Genomic DNA, 19,239 nt, shown 5'->3' with positions numbered 1-19,239 from the left:
GGGGAGTCTGCCATTCAGGCGCTGGGTAGCTGCACTCGTATTGATGACGATCGCAGCGTCCCTGGGATCATGTGATCCCATTTTGCGACCTTCTTATAAGCAAAGTCAATGGGAAAACCAGATTCACTTAGCAACTGCAATGATTCATTTAACAACTGTGGCAAGGAAGGTCATAAAGTGGCAAAATTTGGTTAACAACTATCTTGCTTTGCAGTGGAAATGTAGGCTCAGTTGGGCTCGTAAGTCGAGGACTACGTATATCTTTGCTATGATTATCATCTTTCTTTTGTTCTTTCTTTTTCTTTCTTTCCTTTCTTTCATTCTTTCTTACTTTTCTCTTTTTTTCTCTCGCTCTCCTTCCTTTTTTCCCTTTTCTTTCCTTCCTTCCATCCATCTATCCATTCTTCCTCTTTCTTTCCTTTCTTCCTTCCTTCCCTCCTTCCTCTCTCTCACTCCTTCATTTTTCTTTCTCCTTCTTTCATCTCAATCTCCATCTCTCTTTCTTTCTCTCTCCTTCCTTCCTTCCTTCCTTTCTTCCTTCCCTTTCTTTTTCTTTTTTTTTCTTTTTCTTTCTCTCTTTCCATTTTTCTTTCTTTCTCTCTCCTTTCTTTTCTTTCTTTCTTTCTTTCTTTCTTTTTCTTTCTTTTCCTTTCTCTTTCCCTCCTTTTTCTTTTCCACTTTCTCTTTCTTTCTATTCTTCCTTCTCTCTCTTTTCTTTCTTTTTTTTTCTTTCTGTCCTCTTTCTCCTTTCTTTCTTTCTTTCTTTCTTTCTTTTCCTTTCTCTTTCCCTCCTCTTTCTTCTTTTTTTCATTTTCTCTTTCTTTCTATCCTTCCTTCTCTCTCTCTCTTTCTTTTTTCTTTCTTCTTTCTTTCTTTCTTTCTTTCTTTGTTTCTGTCCTCTTTCTCCTTCCTTCCTTCCTTCCTTCCTTCCTTTCTTCCTTCCTTCCTTCCTTTCTTCCTTTCTTTTTCTTTTTTTCCTTTCTCTTTCCCTCCTTTTTCTTCTTTCTTTCACTTTCTCTTTCTTTCTCTCCTTCCTTCTCTCTCTCTTTCTTTTTTCTTTCTTTTTTCTTTCTTCTTTCTTTCTTTCTTTCTTTCTGTCTGTCTTCTTTCTCCTTCCTTCCTTCCTTCCTCCCTCCCTCCCTCCCTCCCTCCCTCCGTCCCTTTCTTTCTTTCTTTCTTTCTTTCTTTCTTTCTTTCTTTCTTTCTTTCTTTCTTTCTTTCTTTCTTTCTTTCTTTCTTTCTTTCTTTCTTTCTTTCTTTCTTCCCATTTCACCTAGAGATGACTCTGGCCTGCTTAAAAAAATTAAAAGGCAGGGAAACATGACACAATATATAACAGTAATAGCAATTTTGGCAACAAAATATCATAACCTCTCTTGAACACCACTGACATTGACAAGATCCCCATCAGTCAATTGCGGAAGGCAATTTACTTGAAACACCACTCCACCAAGCATCCCTATCTGCCTATCCCAAATCCTTGGGAAGGACTCCAAAAGGTGGACAAAAAGGCAAATATAGTCTGAACATCTGGCTGACTGTGTAAATAATCAATATAAACAGTAAAAATAATATTTTGACGACAACCCAGCCGGGCAGGCCCGGGAATTCAATCTTTACACTGCTGGTGCCTAAATTAAAGATGCTGTTTTCCAAAAGGTCTCCCACATTGTGGGAGTCCTCAACTAACAGCCACAATCGAACCTCGAATTTCTGTTGCTAAGTGAACATTTGTTGTGAATTTTGCCTCATTTCATGACCTTTCTTGCCACAGTTGTTAAGTGAATCACTGCTAAGTTGGCAACCCAGTTGTTAAGTGAATCCGGCTTCCCCCATTGACTTTGCTTGACAAAAGGTCGCAAAAGGGGATCACGTGACCCCTGGGATGCTGCGATCGTCATAAATATGAGTCAGTTGCCAACCGCCTGATTTTTGATCATGGGGGATGCTGCAACGGTCATAAGTGTGAAAAACTGCCGTAAGTCACTTTTTTCACTGCTGTTGTAACTTCGAACGGTCACTAAACGAAGGGTTGTGAGCCAAGGGCTACCTGCATGGCAGGATTTGAAGACAGCTCTCCTCCTTGACGGATGCAGATGATCACAGCCTGCAGTGCAATTTAAATGTTTCCTTTAGGTTGGATTGTGGCTCTTTTATGGCTCATAAATTGATAACAAGATTTTCATTGTGTATGATGGATGTGTCCTCCCTGAGGTTTGCAAGCTGTTTTTTTCCCCTTTGACTGAAGATAAACTCGCTTGCTGAGATAAACACAACTGCTCCGGGGTAGTCCTCGCCTTATGACTGCAATGGAGCTGAAAATTTCCCTTCCTAAGCAAGACATTTGTCAATTGAGTTTTGCCCCATTTCACTTGAGTCCATCGTTGCAATAGTGAAATTAGTAACGTGGTTGTTAAGGGAATCCCTGCAGTTGTTCAGTGAGTAACATGGTTGTTAAGGGAATCCCCGCAATTCTTCAGTGAATAACATGGTTGTTAAGTGAATCCCCGCAGTTGTTAAGTGAGTAACATGGTTGTTAAGTGAATCCCCGCAGTTGTTAAGTAAGTAACATGGTTGTTAAGTGAATCCCCGCAGTTGTTAAGTGAGTAACATGGTTGTTAAGTGAATCCCCGCAGTTGTTAAGTGAGTAACATGGTTGTTAAGTGAATCCCCGCAGTTGTTAAGTAAGTAACATGGTTGTTAAGTGAATCCTCGCAGTTGTTAAGTGAGTAACATGGTTGTTAAGTGAATCCCCGCAGTTGTTAAGTGAGTAACATGGTTGTTAAATGAATCCCCGCAGTTGTTAAGTGAGTAACATGGTTGTTAAGTGAATGCCCGCAGTTGTTAAGTGAGTAACATGGTTGTTAAGTGAATGCCCGCAATTGTTAAGTGAGTAACATGGTTGTTAAGTGAATCCCTACAGTTGTTAAGTGAGTAACATGGTTGTTAAGTGAATCCCCGCAGTTGTTAAGTGAGTAACATGGTTGTTAAGTGAATCCCTGCAGTTGTTAAGTGAGTAACACAGTTAAGTGAATCTGTCCTCCCATTTTTGTCAGAAGGTCACAAAAAGGGATCATGTGACCGCGGGACAACTACGACCATCATAAATGTGAGTCAGTTGCCAAGCATCCGAATTTTGATCACGTGACCATGGGAGATGCTGTGACAGGTCGTGAGAGCGAGGACTGGTTCTAAGTCACTTCCTTCAGTGCCGTTGTAATTTCAAATCATCACTAAACGAGTGGTTGAAATTCAAGAACCCCCTTTATATGTCCAAACTTCCCATATCAAATCTAAACTTAGCAAGTGTATTCAATTAATAATTCATTAATTAAATTAATTAAACAAATTTATTTTTGTTATCATTTTAATTTAACCAATAAAAAAAGTAAAATAAATATTCTTCCGCTCACTAATTCAGATCTTTTCATTCTTGCCAAACCTGTCCTGTCCCTTGTCACACAAAACTGTGAATTTGGACTTAAAAAAAAAAAAAAACCCTGCCTCTAGAAAGGTAGAGGAAAAATCTTTGCCCTGACATGCTACCTTTCCAAGTGAAGGGTGGTTTTTTTTTTTTTTTTTAATCCATTAAGCCAAAGCATTCTTTCCCAAATGACAAAATGCTAATTTTAGAGAGGGGTGGTTTTTTGGGGGTCCCTTCCTTTAATGATTAGGCATTTATATGAAAACAGGACCACAAATAACAATGTTTGTAAGAGTGTGTGTGTTTGTGGGAGGGGTGTTTGTGTGCATGTACAACTAAATACTGCAGTGTTTTAAGGGCAAGGTTTTTCACACTTGGCAAACTTAAGAGGGATGAACTTCAACTCCCAGAATTCCTTAGCCGTTTTTAGATAGATAGATAGATAGATAGATAGATAGATAGATAGATAGATAGATAGATAGATAGATAGATAGATAGATAGATCTATATATATATATAGATATAGATATACTTGGCAGAAGCTAGCACTAAAGGCTGAATAGCAGCCAAATTATCAACAGCACTGGTAATTAAGAAGAGAGTAAGACTAGAACCTCCAGCACCAGGCGCAGTCTATGAAGAAGACTGTTTCTCAAACCTGAGAACTTGAGAGTTGGCTGAGGAATTCTGGGGATTGAAGTATATGCACATCTTCAAGGTTGAGAAAAACAGCTTAAAAGCCTCCAGGTCCAAGGGAAATCTATCTGCAACAATTTACTCTGAACTGCCCTGCACTCCTTTGCTTATGAAAACCTCACAGGGGGGCTGTGGGTGCCAAATACAGAAAATCAGGATTATTTATGGTCTTTGAACCGTACTTTTATTTTTTACAAATAACCCAGGACAGTGAACATATCCAGTGTGCCTTCCTCCTTCTACTTTCCCCCATAACAACCCTTTGAGGTGGGTAGGGCTGGAACAAAGTGACAGACCCAAAGACATTCATCTGGCTTTCGCGGTTAAGGTAGATCTTGAACTCAGGGTCAAGTTCTTTACAAAAGAAGGGATCTTATTGTTTTAGGGACTCTTCCGTTCGATTCCCCCCCTCGCTTTTCTATCTTCCTCCTTCAGTTTACTCCCCATGCGGCTAGACCTCAATGTCCCATCTTCTCTGCGCGGAAGAACCACCGAAGGTTCGGTTGAAAGAAGCACTCAGAGGAGACCACGCCTCTCACCTCTCTCCATTGGCTCTGGCGCTCTGGCCCCGCCAAGTGATTGGCTGCAGACTCCTCCCAGCTCCTGCCCACCCCCTCCCGCCGCCCCCCGCCCCTCAGGAGGAGGGAGGGAGAAGGGAAAACCTGGGGAATTTTTCTGCAGGACGCGCCGGATTGGGATCACACTCGCTCCTGTGGTTCTCACGACGCTGTTTCGGATGCGGATCTTTTGTCCTTCCCCCCTCTGTATCCGGATTAGAGCTTTTTCCAAAGGGCGAAGCTAGAGTAGCGTCCTCCCCACTATAATATTTCTTCTTCTTTTTTAAAGATTTCTTTTAAACCTCCGGTTCCCTTTCTCCTCATCACATCCATCTGTGATGCCTTCCCGGGCGGGAGAAAATTGGCTAGGGGCGTGGGACAGCTCCCAAGCCCACATTTCAAGGCGCTAGGCAGCATTGAGGAGAGAAGAGCGCCTGACACTTCGATTTTTTTTTCTATTATTTGTTATTTTTTCGAGCGAAAGAAAAATAGGTTTCTCCTCTCGAGGACTTCAGCACCCCAAATCCCGGTTTTTCCTCTCCTTTCGGTCCTGTCTCGATTGGGTCTTTAGCGCAAGCCTCCCTTTGGGCTTAAAAAAGAAGAATTTTTTTTTCGGGGAGGGGGGTTCTTTTCGGAAAAGAGACCCCCCCGCCTTCCCAAATCGACCGTTTTCACCTTCCTGAAGGTTGAAGCCGACGGACAGATCGCGCGTGGCGTGGCCAGGAAGATCTTCGGGACTGCCATGGTAAGGCCCCCTCCCCATTCTCTAAACGCCCCCCTTACCCTTAATCCGTCGCTTCGGCACGCTCAGTGCAGGAGGGCTTTGGACGCAGCTGGGGGGCGATCCGAAGAAAACGGGGTGTGCCACAATTAGGATGGTGAAAAAAAGGGGGGGAGCTGAAAAAGAGAGGGGGCAAAGGGGAGGGGGTCACGAGTCGCCCGGTGGTGCAGCGGGACTTTGGCGTGTAGCCGCCGCCGGAGGTTCCTTCGCTGGCGTGGAATTCTTGCGCGGGGATTGCCCGCCCGCGTTAGAGGCGCAAGGTTCACCTTCCAGCAGCGCCAAGGAAACATCTCATCTCATCTCTCTCTCTCTCTCTCTCTCTCTCTCTCTCCTATCTTCCTCATTCTCTCCCCACCTCTCTTCTATCCATTGTCTTTCTCTGTCCCTCTCTCATCTATCTACATAATTCTCTCTCTCCTTTCTCTCTCTCTCTCTCTCTCTCTCTCTCCCTCTCCCTCTCTTCTATCCATTGTTTCTCCCCCTTTATCTCTCCTCTAGCCTTCTCTCTCTCACACACATACATCTATCATATTTATTTATCATCTTTCTATCAATCATATATATTTATCATTATCTATCTATCTATATCATCTATCTCTATCCTCTCTCTCTCTTATCTATCCTCTCTCTATCTCTCCTCTAGCTTTCTCTCTATATCTATCTATCTATCTATCTATCTATCTATCTATCTATCTATCTATCTATCTATCTATCTATCATCTATCTCTATCCTCTCTCCTATCTATCCATTATCTATCTCTCTAGCTTTCCCTCTATATCTATCTATCTATCTATCTATCTATCTATCTATCTATCTATCTATCTATCTATCTATCTATCTATCATTTCATCTTGCATGTATTGGGATGGATAACAAGAGGAGAAATGGATGGAATGAGGGAGGGAGGGAGGGAGGGAGGGGGGAGCCCCATGGGTTTGCACGACCCGTTGTCTTGTGTTGGTATGTATCTCACGTCTGATTTCAGCTCAACATGGCTGGTGAATAGTCCCCTGCGCACACACACACACACACACCCCCAGGCCCCCTCTTCGTGCCAATCCACAAAGCCATTGAGCTGAAACCAGCAAACTCATAAGTTGGCTTGCTCTGGGTGTGTACGTGAATGGTTGTGTGAAAGAAGAGTCCACGGGCTTGCCCCTGTCCAGACTGGGTCAAATGAATAGGAGGGATTCTCAGCTGGGTAGAAACAGGAGTTGAGTCACCTGCTGTGTCTCATTGGCCATGTTCACACAACACGCGGTTGTTGAATTAACCTGCTTTCTCAATTTGCAGGAGACACTGAGTTATAAACCAGCATCTTGCTATTGCTGGCCATAAACACACCGTGTTGATAGGCTGTTAACAAAGATTATTTTGCAAGGCATTTACCTAACCTAGTTAATAAGCCTTGTCAGGCTGTGTGAATTATGCATAAAAGCATATTAAAGGTTTATAATGATTAGACATTGGATGTGAGACAATTGAAACCATGGTCTCAAATTAACCCGGGTTAGCGATTTCTGAATGCACATGTTTGTTCCTTTGCAATTAAGGAGGACTCAAGGTGACAAACCATACAAACAAAATGTAATTTTAATTACAGTGATAGGCCAGCATAGGAAGGCAAGGATGCAAACAATAATGTTAAAAGCAAAAAAAGATACAATATACACAAAGTTGAAAGTACAAACTCTGGAGAAAAACCTATAATAAAGATAAATATATTTAAAAGCAAAAGAGTAACCCTCAGGCTTAGAAAAATAAGAAAGAAAAGAAAAGAGTATGTACAAAACAGAAATAAAATATGAACAATAAAATGAACAATGAAAAAGAAAACCATGAGAACGCATCCATAAGATAACAAATACAGGTAGTCCTCGACCGTTTGAATTTACAATGGCACAAAAAAATGACATGACTATTTCACACTTATGCCTGTTGCACCATTCCCATGGTTAAATAATGAAAATTTAGATGCTTGGCAACTGACTCACATTTACGATGGTGTCCTGGGGTCACGTGATCCCCTTTTGCGACCTTCTGAAAAGCAAAGTCAATGGGGGAAGCTGGATTCACTTAACAACCGTGTTCCCAACTTAACTGTGGTGATCTACTTAACAACAGTGGCAAGAAAGGGTATAAAATGGGGCAAAACTCACTAAAAAAATGTCTTGCTTAACCACCAAAATTTTGGGCTCAATTGTGGTCATAGGTTGAGGACTACCTGCATATGGCTAACTAAATCTATCGATCCTAATAGAAAATGCAGCTAACGAATCAAATACTCACCCACAGAGCGTTGAAGCCCTAATGTGAAATGTCAAGAAATAAAATTTAAAATTAAATATACAAGGGATAAACCGGAACCGATGAACACATGGAATAACGTGATTTTGAACGTTGTTGTCCCGAACATCAAGAGGTTGGGTGTTTGTGTGTGTCACACTTTACACTTTTATCTTTCTCTTTTAACCTATTCAGTCAAAGAGGGAGTATTTTTTCTCCCATTATTCTGTGTTCTGGGAGCAGCTGGACTTTATTCATGGCAGTTTGGCAGAGAAGACAGAGGTTTCCCCTTAAGTTGCTAAAAAATAAACAGTGCAAAAAAACCCACCATACATTTGGGCCTTTGCGGTGATGTTAAAGGTGCTTTGATTTGCACCCCTGCCCGAATACAGAATACAGATGATTAGGGGACTGGAGGCTAAAGCATATAAGGAATGGTTGCTGGAATTGGGTCTGTCTAATTTAACGAAGAGAAGGACGAGGGGGGACATGATAGTAGTGTTCCAGTATCTCAGGGGCTGCCCCAAAGAAGAGGAAGTCAAGCTATTCTCCAAGGCTCCTGAAGGCAGGACAAGAAGCAACGGATGGAAACTGATCAAGGAGAGAAGCAATCTAGAACTAAGGAGAAACTTCCTGATTAACCAGTGGAACAATCTGCCTCCAGAAGTGGTGAATGCTCCAACACTGGAAGTCTTTAAGAAGAAACTGGACAACCATTTGTCCGAAATGGTATAGGGTTACATGCCTGAGCAGGGGGTTGGACTAGATGACCTCCAAGGTTCCTTCAAACTTTATTATTATTATTAATATTTAATAATATTTAAATGCAGAGGTTTCCTCACATCTGGACCTGGGTGGCTGTAATAAAGGTAGTCCTTGATTTACCACCACAATCGAGGCAAACATTTCCGTTCTAGTCCCGCCTTAGGCATGAAAGCCAGCTGGGTGACTTTGGGCCAATCACCAGGAGACAGAGAGTTCTAGTCCCGCCTTAGGCATGAAAGCCAGCTGGGTGACTTTGGGCCAATCACCAGGAGACAGGGAAGTTCTAGTCCCGCCTTAGGCATGAAAGCCGGCTGGGTGACTTTGGGCCAATCACCAGGAGACAGGGGAGTTCTAGTCCCGCCTTAGGCATGAAAGCCGGCTGGGTGACTTTGGGCCAATCACCAGGAGACAGGGGAGTTCTAGTCCCGCCTTAGGCATGAAAGCCGGCTGGGTGACTTTGGGCCAATCACCAGGAGACAGGGGAGTTCTAGTCCCGCCTTAGGCATGAAAGCCGGCTGGGTGACTTTGGGCCAATCACCAGGAGACAGGGAGTTCTAGTCCCGCCTTAGGCATGAAAGCCGGCTGGGTGACTTTGGGCCAATCACCAGGAGACAGAGAGTTCTAGTCCCGCCTTAGGCATGAAAGCCAGCTGGGTGACTTTGGGCCAATCACCAGGAGACAGAGAGTTCTAGTCCCGCCTTAGGCATGAAAGCCAGCTGGGTGACTTTGGGCCAATCACCAGGAGACAGGGGAGTTCTAGTTTTGCCTTAGGCACAAAAGCCAGGAACGAGAGCTTACGAATGAGAGCCAATCATAGGAGAGGGCGAGTTCTAGTCCTGCCATAGGTGTGAAAGCTGGCTGGGTGACAGTTCTAGTTCTTAGGCGTGAAGGTCGGCTGTGTGGCTTTAGGCCCATCATCAGGACATGGTGAGTTCTAATCCCACTTTAGGCACAAGAGCCAGCTGGGTGGATTTTGGCGAATCTCCTTGAGACAGTGAGTTCTAATCCAGCCTTAAGCACAAAAACAGAGTGATTTGGGGCCAATCACCAGGAGGCAGTGAGTTTTCTAGCGCTGCCTTAGCCATGAAAACCAGCTGGGTGACTTTGGGCCAGTCCTTCTCTCTCAGCCCAACCCACCTCACAGGGGGCTGTTGTGGGGAAAATAGGGGGAGTATTAGGGATGTTCTAGGCTGCTTAGAGTTAATTCTAAAGTAATAAAGGTTGGATAAATCTAATAAAAAATAAAAATCTAATAAGTAGCACCTTGAATTACACTTTATTGTCTATTGCAGTGGTTCTCAACCTTTTTAATGCCGCAACCCCTAACCGGTCGTAAGTCGAGGACTACTCAACCGGTCGTAAGTCGAGGACTACTCAACTGGTGCAGCACCGTTTGCAGAATGGGACTTTTGGTGGGCTCAGCAGGGCAGAGACAGCCTGGACAATTCCTACTGGTTTTTGAAAGCCAATAGAATGAGACTCTATTCAAGAGAGTGTATTCTATTGGCTTTCAAAAGCCAACAGAATAAAAGAGAGTAGCACAGCTAAGGAAAAGGGGGAAAAAATGGCGGACTGCATTGTTTGGCGACCCCCGTGAAATGGTCGTTCGACCCCAAATGGGGTCCCGACCCACAGATTGAGAACCATTGGTCTATTGGGATCCAGCACACATGATGGTGTTACATGGAGATATTTTGCTGTAACCAGGATGCGTCAACCATTGTTTTAGGCAGAATGTTCTTGCTATCCAGGACAAGTTAGGATCTCTGATTTAGAGCCTCCCCCCCCCAATAAATCAAATCCTACAGAATCGCAGGTCCCAACAGTGGGCTATTGCATAATCCTTGCGTATATTTATGTGTGTGTGTGTGTGTGTGTATGTGGGTTTTCCCTTTCCCTTCACTGTTCTGCTGTAGTTTCACAGCTAGCTCACATTTATTCTAATGATTTGTAATTGCTCTTACAGTAACTGCTGTGTCAACATTTAGAAGAACATTTACATTTTCGGATCTTCCCTCAGTGCTCTGTGCGTTCTCATACGAAAGTGGCTATCCTATTTTTCCGAATAGACTAGAATAGAAAAAAAAAAAAAACAGAATATAGAACAGAACAGAACAATAGATAATAGATAATAAACAATAGATAATAGGTAATAGATAATAGATAACAGAACAGAGTAGAATGGAACGAAGGCAGTCCTCAATTTAAACAGTTCATTTAGTGACCATTCAAAGTTACAACGGCACTGAAAAAAGTGACCATTTTTCACTCTTGAGACTGTTGCAACATCCTCATGGTCACCTGATAAAAATCCAGACACTCTGCCACTGACTCATATTTATGACGGCTGCATTGTCCTGGGGTCACATGATCCCCTTTTGCGATCTTCTGACAAGCAGGAAGTCAGATTCACTTAACAACCACGTGACTAAGTTAACAACTGCAGTGATTCATTTAACAACTGTGGCAAGGAAGGCTGTAAAATGGGGCAAAACTCACTAAAGCACTGAAAGTTGAGGCTTAGTTGAGGCCGTAAGTCAAGGACCCCTTGTATAGCTGTTTTGCAGCTGCTGCTATCCCTGGGAAAGAGAACAGAACAAAATCCTGAAAGTGGAAACTGCATTTTTAAAAAAATAACAGCTTTTTAAAAAAAAAAAAAAAAAAAGATGTATTTAAGCTGGAGATACATGAGTTTGTGAAATTAAGGAGTCAGACAGGTGAAGCACTAAGAGAGCTATCAACTGGGGGAATAATTGCAGCCTGAAGGAGTTTAATGCTTTTCATTGCTGTTTTTTTCCAATAAAGGTTGGTTAGGTATCAAGAATTGTGGAGCGAATCCTGCAATGTGGAAGGGTTGGTCTTGATGACCTCTGAGGTTCCTTGCCGCTGCATGATGGCATGACAATGCTTAAGCATAAATATTTGGTGTATTTTCTGACATAAGAAACCCATGTTTGCCAGGCTGACCATCCATTGGAAAATATGATTTTTTTTTTCATTCCAAGGGTTTCTTTCTGTCAGCCTCCAAAGTGGCTTCTTTAAGGTGTATTTCTGCTTATTTCTCATCCACCAGCATGTCACTAAGCGAGACAGTTGTTAAGCGAGTTTTGCCCCATTTTACAATCTTTCTTGCCTCAGTTGTTGACTTTGCTTGTCAAACAGAGATCACGTGACACCAGGACACTGCAACTGTCATAAATATGAGTCAGTTGCCAAGGGTCTGAATTTTGATCCTGTGACCACCGGGATGGCTGCAACAGTCATAAGTGTGAAAAACGGTCAGAAGCCATTCTTTTCAGTGCTGCTCTAACTTCAGTCACTAAGCAAACGGTCGTAAGTCGAGGACTACGTGTGCTTCATTTGGGCTTAGCGACAATCTGCAAATTAGAAAGACTTAAAGACTGCCTTTCTACCGAGGCGGTCCTTGACTTACGGCTACATTTGGGACGGGAATTTATGTTGCTAAGCAAGGTGATTGTTAAATGATTTAGGCCAGATTTTATGATGTTTTCCGCCCTCGTTGATATGCGAACCACTGCAGTTGTTAATCCAAACATCACGTTCGCTAAGCGAATCTGGCTTCCTCTGTTGATGTTGCTTGTTAAAAGGCAGCTGGAAAGGCCATAAATAGTGACCACTTGATCCTGGGATCCCACAGTTGTCCTAAATACACACCAGTTGCCAAGTATCCAAATTTTGAGTGGATTTAAGATGGTTTTAATTGCCATAAAAACATCATGTTTGCTTCTAGCCTTCCTTCTCTTTCTGATGGATTGGACTAGATAAAACTGTCCACTCCCCCCCCCACACACACACACATACAAACACTGACACAAAGCTACTGGGAAATGTAGTTTACAATCCAGGTAGTCCTCGCCTTATGACCACAACTGAGCCTAAAGTTTCCATTACTAAGTAAGACAGTTGTTCAGTGAGTTTTGCCCTATTTTATGACCTTTCTTACTAAGAAGATGTCAACCGATGAAGCATGCCCAAGGGGTCAAGGGGTCAGAATTTGGATACTTGGCAACTGGCGTAGTCCTTGACTTCCAACAATTTCTTTAGTGACCATTCGGAATTACAACGTCATTGGAAAAAAATGACTTAGGACTGTTTTTCACTTACGACCATTGCAACATTCCCCCATGGTCACAGGATCAAAATTCAGCTGCTTGGCAACTGACCCATATTTATGACGGTCACAGTGTCCCAGGGTCACGTGATCCCCTTTTGCAACCTGTTGAGAAGCAAAGAAAAGCCGAGGTGGCGCAGCAGTTAGAGTGCAGTACTGCAGGCCACTTTAGCTGACTGTGTTCAGCAGGTCAGCGGTTCAAATCTCACCGGCTCAAGGTTGACTCAGCCTTCCATCCTTCCGAGGTAGGTAAAATGAGGACCCAGATTGTTGGGGGCAATGTAATATATATATATATATATATATATATATATATATATATATATATATATATATATATATATACATTGCTTACTGGTGTACACCGCTTAGAGAGTGCTTGCACTTAAAGCGGTATATAAGTCTCATAAATAAATAAATAAATAAAATGGGGAAGCCAGATTCACTTGACAACCCTGTTGCTAATTTAACAACTGCAGTGAGATGGTTGAAGAACGAGAAAAATCCAGCTGCCTCCTGAAATAAACATCTTTGGGGCCACCATGGCCTGGATGGCTGAGAACCTCCGTGGACATTTAGCTGTGCATTTTGGGATGGACACCCTTAAAATGTTTGCAGGAGACTGAACAGATTTCCAGAAAACATGGCAGACCACAGGAGCCATTCGCGCCTCAGTTTGAGATCCAGACAGACTCATCCCCAACAGCCTCCACCTGTCTTCTACATCCTGCAGAAAGCACAGCTCCACAACACGGTCCTTCCAGTAAGGCTCCACACCCATTTGCACCACTCAGGGGACCCTGAGGGCACAGATTAAACCTCCAGGTGGCCCCAACGACTCTCTAAAAGAAGACAAATGACCAGCTGTCTGCAAGGAGTATAAATCCTTCCATTCCCCACCATCCAGTCAGAGCTGAAGAAGCTTCTTGGATGAGAAGTGAAATAGGATAGGATAGGATAGGATATAATAAGATATAGAATAGGAGAGATTATAGAATAGGATAGGATAGAATAGAATAGAAAATATGGAATGGAAACAGAAGAATAGAATAGAATAGAATAGAATGGAACAGAATAGAATAGAATAGAATGGAATGGAATGGAATGGAATGGAATAGAATAGAATAGAATAGAATAGAATAGAATGGAATGGAATGGAATGGAATGGAATGGAATGGAATGGAATGGAATGGAATGGAATGGAATGGAACGGAACAGAATAGAAAATAAGAATAGAATATAATGAAGTAGAATATAGAATAGAATAGAATAGAATAGAATAATAGGATAGGATAGGATAGGATAGGATAGAAATAAAATAGAACAGAAATAGAAATAATAGAATAGGATAGGATAGGAAAGGAAATAGGATAGGATAGGAAATAGGATAGGATAGGATAGAAATAAAATAGAACAGAAATAGAAATAATAGGATAGGATAGGAAATAGGATAGGATAGGATAGAAATAAAATAGAACAGAAATAGAAATAATAGAATAGGATAGGATAGGATAGGATAGGATAGGATAGGATAGGATAGGATAGGATAGGATAGGATAGGATAGGATAGGATAGGATAGGATAGGAAATAGGATCGGATAGGAGATTATAGAATAGGATAGGATAGGAAATAGGATAGGATAGGATAGGAGATTATAGAATAGGATAGGATAGGATAGGAAATAGGATAGGATAGGATAGGAGATTATAGAATAGGATAGGATAGGATAGGAAATAGGATAGGATAGGATATAGAATAGGATATAGAATAGAACAGAACAGAATAGAAACTTTATTGTCACTTTAAATGTACACCAATCAGCATACATTAAAATGAAATTTCGTTGCATTCAGCTCTAAAAAAAACCCATAATGCATACCATTATGCATATCCCCACATGCACACATATATGACACAGGGAAACATCACAGTCTAATTCAAATATATGCATATATCGGGTGAAAAAAAAAAGAATAAAAACTAGAAAGTCCAGCTGCCCCTTAAAAAAGCACCTTTGGGACAACCACGACCCGGATAGACGGAGAATCTCCACAGGACATTTGAAGCGAGCGCTTTCCATTTACTGCTAACAAAAAGAAAACAAACCCTCACAAATCTCTCCTTGTTCACAACAGAGAAATCTTACCATGCGTCAGCAGCACCACGGATGCCGCAAATAGCAGCAACACGCAGAACTCGAACCCAATCCCTTCCCAGTGGGTCAGGATTTTAATTTCCCCAATTCTCCAATTGCGTAGGAATTGCACACTTTGCACATCTGAACGACACAGAACAACAGTTGGAGGGGACCTTGGAGGTCTTCTAGTCCAACCCCCTGCTTAGCAGAAGACTCACTCTATATTATTCTGGACCGTATTATACAAATATGGTCCTTCCATCCTTTGCTGAGGGAGGCATTTTCTGACCATAATTCAGTCCAATATTTCTGTTGCTAAGCGAGACATTGGTTAAGTGAACATGGCCCCATTTTACCACCATTGCTGTCACCGTGATTAAGTGAGTCACTGCAGTTATTAAGTCAGTCACACGGTTGTTAAATGAATCAGGCTCTCCCCCATTGACTTTGCGTGTCAGAAGGTCGCAAAAGGGGATCATGCGACTCCGGTGCACTGCGACCATCATAAGTGTGAGCCAGTTGCCAAGCGTCCGAATTTTGTGACCCTGGGGAATGCTGCAGCGGTCGTAAGTGTGAAAAATGGCCTTAAGTCTCCTTTTTCAGTGTTGTTGCAACTTTAGAACGGTCACTAAATGAACGCTTTTAAGTTGAGGGCTACCCGTGCAATAGGGAGCATGGATTGTGAAGAGGGTTGTGATAGGGGAGACCTAAAGGAAATCCACAATGCGTCTTTTACCTTTAGCAGCTCCAACAGGTAGCAAGGCAGTCTCTGGCCAGCCTCTGAAGCTGGGGAGAAGTTACTAAACATGTCGGCTTTCCAAAGGGTGGTTTTTTTAAAGCAGAACATTCGTCACATTGCGTGAAAAAGTGCTGAGTGAAGAATAAAATATCATGGCTGTGAAAATAAACCTACAGGCAATCTTTGTTTCCTTCCTTTCTTCCCTTTTCTTCCTTCCTCTATTTCTTTTTCTTCCTTCCTTCCTTTATTCTCCTTCCTATTGCTTCCTTCCTTTCTATCTCTCCCTTCTCTCTCTATTCCCCTTCCTTTCTTCCTCTATCTCCCTCCCTCCCTTCCTTCCTTCTTTCTTTCTTTCTTTCTTTCTTTCTTTCTTTCTTTCTTTCTTTCTTTCTTTCTTTCTTTCTTTCTTTCTTTATTCTCCTTCCTATTGCTTCCTTTCTCCTTTCCTTCTTCCCCCGTCCTTTCTTCCACTATCTCCCTCCGTTCCTTCCTTCCTTCCCTCCCTCCCTACTCTATTCTGCTTCCTACTGCTTCCTTTCTTTCTATCTCTCCCTTCCCTCTCTCTTCCCTTTCCTTTCTTCCTCTGTCTTCCTTCCTTCCTTTCCTTTCCTCTTTTTTCCTCCCTTCCCTCTCTCTCCCCTTCCTTTATTTCTTTTTCTCCTTCCTTCCTTCCTTCCTTCCTTCCTTCCTTCCTTCCTTCCTTCCTTCCTTCCTTCCTCTATTCTCCTTCCTACTGCTTCCTTTCTATCTCTCCTCTTTCTTCCCCTTCCTTTCTATCTCCCTCTCTACTCTATTCTCCCTCCTATTGTTTCCTTCTTTTCTATCTCTTCATTCCCTTTCTCTTCCCCTTCTTTTCTTCTATCTTCCTTTTTCCTTCCTTTCTTCCTTTCTTCCTTTTCTTTCCTTTTCCCCTCTCTCTCCCCTTTATTTCTTCCTTCCTTTATTTTCCTTCCTTCTGCTTCCTTTCTTCCTCTTTCCCTCCTGTCTTTTTTCCTTCCTCTCTTTCTCTCCCTTCTCTCTCTCCTTTTCTTTCTCTTTCTTTTCCTTCCTTCTTTCCTTCCTTCCTCCCTCCCTCCCTCCCTCAAAGCAATGATACATAACAAACGCTGACCCAGGCAAATCATCAAAACACACAAGCATATTGGCGCATATTCTGTTTTTATGTTTGCTATTACATTTTCAGCATATGGAAGATCTGTTCTTTGTTGCTGATCTAAGCTGAACTCTGCGTTTTATGACAAATTTATATATCCTGGCATGGTAGGCATATTGTCACGTTAGGGAGACTGGTCTCAATTTGCCTCTTCATTTGTTTACTACTCTGCTTTTTGAACAACGAATGTTTGTTTTTTTCCCCCATCGAGTGGCTATTTAATAAAATGTTTAGCTTTGTTCTTTTGGCTGAGACAGTATCAGCTCCAGGTTCAAATCCCTGCTTGGCTATTAAATTGTGCAGTACTCATTTTATTTTCTCTCTGTTTGGCCTCTCTTATCCAGTGGCTGCAGAGATAAAACAGAGGCAAAAAAAAAAGAAGAAATTTTTAAGCTTTGGGAAACTGTCTCAAAAACTCTTGTTTTTCACGATAGACACTTTAGAATTGTAGAGGGACACTTTGGCCTCCGATGCAGGACTGTAAAATGCTGAGATTTTGATTTGATAAAGATTGCAAAAAAAAAAAAAAACCAACAACACAAAACAAAACAAACCCCAAGCTGATTAATCATCAGGATTCTGGCATTTCAAACCGCATCCGTTTGCTTAGCGCGGATGCTTTTTAAGCAAAAGAAAATATAGCAAATAAATATCTTTAAGAGATGTAGCCCTTTTCATGAAGGGCGCTCCAGGGGTGTTCCTCTTCCACATCTGCTTTGCACACCCAGACGTGACGATCTTATTAATTGCCTCCAAAGCCACCAACATCACATCTCTGAAGGGCAGGAGCCCCCCCCCTAACCATTGTGCTGTAATTGCCTCTATTCAGGGGCTGCATTTAGCATGCACACACACACACACACACACACACACACACACACACAACAAGACAAACACAAACTCAACTCTCAAGCAAAGAACATCTGTGGGGAAACAGCTGATATTACGAGCTGATTTAAAAATAGAGAACTCCAGATTGGAAACAAATAGGATGAACTGCTAGAAAAAGCTCTCTCTCTTTCTCTCTCTCTCTCTCTCTCTCTCTCTCTCTCCCTCCCTCCCTCCCTCTCTCTCTCTCCTGTATTTCTATCTTTCTTTCAACTCTCTCTCTCTCTCTCTCTCTCTCTCTCTTTTTTGCATTTAACCTCCAAAAATAAAAACTCCACGATTTTGTGGATCAATTGTGGATTTTATTTCCAGGCGGTCCTCAATTTACAACCACAACTGAGCTCAAAATTCATGTTGTTAAGTAACGCATTTGTTATAGGAGTTTTGCTCTGTTTGACGATCTTTCTGGCCACAATTGTTAAGCGAATCACTGAACTTGTTTAAATTAGGAACCAGGTTGTTAAGTGAATCTGACTTCCCCATTGAGTGGGCTGGTCAAAAAGTCTCAAAAGGGGAGTCACGTGACTCCAGGACACCATAAACTGACATAAATACCGGTCAGTTACCAAACGTCTGAATTTTGATCACATGTCCACAGGGATGCTGTACCGGTCATAAGTGTGAAAAAAGGGCATAAGTCACATTTTTCAGTGCCATTGTAACTTCAAGCAGTCACTAAATGAGTTGTTGCAAATCAAGGACCATCTGTGTTTACTTATTTATGAAATTTGTCTGTTGCACATTTCGTATCAGGAGATTCCAAGTGACTTACAAAATAAAAGCGTTAAAGCGTTGAAAAAACGAGATTAAAACCATCCATCATTATAAAAAAAACATAGCTAAAATAAAAAATAAAAAAATTGCAATGCACAGAGAATGGTTTGCTTCCAGTCTGGTTTTCCTAAGGTGAGGGATGAGAAATTTGGAAATAGGAATGAGGCACAGAGACACAAAGATTGTGACCAGAGTGTGAACTTGCCAACGCAACTTCAAGGTTGTGAGTCGGGTGCTATTGCTCACCTGTAGGGTTGGGGATAATAATAATAATAATAAGAAGAAGAAGAAGAAGAAGAAGAAGAGGAAGAGGAAGAAGAAGAAGAAGAAAAAGAAGAAGAAGAAGAAGAAGAAGAAGAAGAAGAAGAAGAAGAAGAAGAAGAAGAAGAAGAAGAAGAAGAAGAAGAAGAAGAAGAGGAACTTTGAGGTCTTCTAGTCCAACCCCTTGCTCAGGCAGGAAGCCCTATACCATTTCAGACTTTCCAGTCATGTACAAATGGTCCTCAACTTACAACAGTTTCTTTAATGACTGTTTGACATTACAATGGCACTTAAAATGACTTATGACCATTTTTCACTCTTGCGACCATTGCAGTGTTCCCATATGATCACGTGATCAAAATTCAGACACTTGGCAACTGACTCCTATTTATGACAGTTGCAGTGTCCCGGGGTCACTTGATCCACTGTTGCAACTTTCTGACTGACTCATATTTATGACGGTTGCAGTGTCCCAGGGTCAGGTGATCTCCTTTGGCAAACTTTTAACAAGCAAAGTCAATGATTCCCTTAACAGCTGTGGCAAGAACGGTCGTAGAATGGGGCAGGACTCACTTAACAAATGTCCCGCTTGGCAGCAGAAATGTCAATTTCAGATGTGGTCGTAATTCGAGGACTACCTTGGT

The 19,239-nt window shown here is 42.1% G+C and overlaps 1 protein-coding gene across 7 annotated transcripts in view; it reads left to right on the top strand.

The window, feature by feature from the left end:
- The first annotated feature begins 4,792 nt into the window (after window positions 1-4,792).
- ADCYAP1R1 (ADCYAP receptor type I) overlaps window positions 4,793-19,239 on the top strand; it is a 98,806-nt gene continuing 84,359 nt past the window's right edge. For all 7 annotated transcript variants that reach the window (XR_005559576.1, XM_039366770.1, XM_039366771.1 and 4 more), the window contains exon 1: window positions 4,793-5,422. The gene's annotated coding sequence lies outside the window, so the exon portion shown is untranslated. The remainder of the gene's footprint in view (window positions 5,423-19,239) is intronic.

Source organism: Crotalus tigris, unplaced genomic scaffold, assembly GCF_016545835.1.
Source record: "Crotalus tigris isolate CLP2741 ecotype Arizona unplaced genomic scaffold, ASM1654583v1 scf7180000020352.946698, whole genome shotgun sequence".
Classification (NCBI taxonomy): domain Eukaryota; kingdom Metazoa; phylum Chordata; class Lepidosauria; order Squamata; family Viperidae; genus Crotalus; species Crotalus tigris.
The sequence above is the reverse complement of the archived record's forward strand: the minus strand, read 5'-3'. Positions and strand labels throughout refer to the sequence as shown.